Here is a 1,663-nt window from a genome sequence, read left to right as displayed (position 1 = left end):
CTGGTCTGGTTTGATCTGGTCTGGTTTGATCTGGTTTGGTCTGGTCTGACCTGGTCTGGTCTGGTCTGGTCTGGTTTGGTCTGGTCTGGTCGTCTCAGTTCGGACTTGAGGCCCGGTCTGCCTGATCCGGCGTGTTTCCATGAATGGAGCAAAGCTTTGATGTTACATTTTGTTTTAATTGAGCTGAAAAAGGCCTGAATGAAGCAGAAGCAGAACCAAATGTAATTTTCTCCACATGCATCGGCTCCAGAATAATGACTCACTAGAAATGTGAAGAGCTCCCAGCCTGAAGTGAAGGGTTTGAAGAGGACTTATCAAAGCTGAAGCATTTTCTATCAAACAAAGCGGGAAGAGCGACATGAGAGCGTTTAAAAACAAGAACTCACTCTGTGGTTTACAGAAGGAATGAATGGGAGATGAGAGGAAGAGGAGGAAGAGGAGGGCGGGGTGCAGGGGACGGGGAGCGCATCTATTCACACCCCTCAGCTGGAAAACACAAGGTCAAGAACACTCAGAGAAGAGCGAGAGGAGAGGAGATCCATCAGGAAGGCTGGGAATGAGGCGAGAGCAGCGGCGCGTCTCACACTGCAGCGTGAGAACCAAAGCCAGTTTGTTCCCAGTTTGTTCCCAGTTTGTTCCCAGTTTGTTCCCAGTTTGTCTGGTTTACCTTCAGCTCAGAAATGGAAACACTTTCTCTGCTACACAACATTTAGAGCTTTTTATTATCCTCCTACATTTAGTTATGTGAACAGAGATCCATTATAACCCAACCTGAAAAATAAAAACTCCTCTGAATTCTCATTTTTCAGACTTTTATTAAGTTACAGTCAAAAATTAACAGCAATAAGAGAAAAAAAAGATTAATTGTTTAATGTTAGGTTCACCATGTTATTCATTGCTTTATAAATATTACAACTTAAAATTAAATATTTAGTTTATCAACAAATATTTGGCGCCAAACTAAATGTTTTGTTGTCAAGCTAGCTCGCTAACTAAATTTTTAGTTTGGAGCTAAAAAAAATTGTTGCTAAATAAATGTTTAGCCTCAAGCTAAATATTTAGTTACAAAGTCAGCTTGGTGTGAACACAAAGCTAAAGTTTAGCCTGAATATTTAGCTAGCCAGCTAAATGTTTGTTCCTGAGGGAATGGCTTTCTCTGAATAGACAGAGGAAGTGGAAATCGTCAGACAGGAAGTTGAAGTTTGGACATAAATGTGTTTTCCAAATGGACGACGTCCCCCAGCAGTCCACCAATTTAGCTACAGCGTTACTGAATGACAACAAAGTTAATGTTCTGGAACATCCATCTCCAGGTTCTGATGTCAGTCCCAGAGAAAATATGTGACCAGAACCGCGACCCGGTTCCACCGGTTCTGTCAGTAATGGGCCAGAATCCCAGTGCATCGGGGAATGGGTTCATGGTCCCAGAGGAGAGTCATGGTGGCACTTAATGATAAAACTGGAGCCACTGAGATGCTTTCTGAAAGGTTTTCCTCAGATTGATGGTCAATTTCTTTCCAATTTAAAGTCCTGATCGCTGCACAGCTTCAACGGCCAACACACGTTTTATTCCTTCTGTAATAGAAACCCTGAAATCTGTGTGTGTGTGTGTGTGTGTGTGTGTGTGTGTGTGTGTGTGTGTGTGTGTGTGTGTGTGTGTGTG

This window comes from Poecilia latipinna, unplaced genomic scaffold (genome assembly GCF_001443285.1).
Source record: "Poecilia latipinna isolate Pla-1442-1.1 unplaced genomic scaffold, P_latipinna-1.0 Scaffold2215, whole genome shotgun sequence".
NCBI lineage: Eukaryota > Metazoa > Chordata > Actinopteri > Cyprinodontiformes > Poeciliidae > Poecilia > Poecilia latipinna.
Note: the sequence above shows the minus strand (reverse complement) of the source record.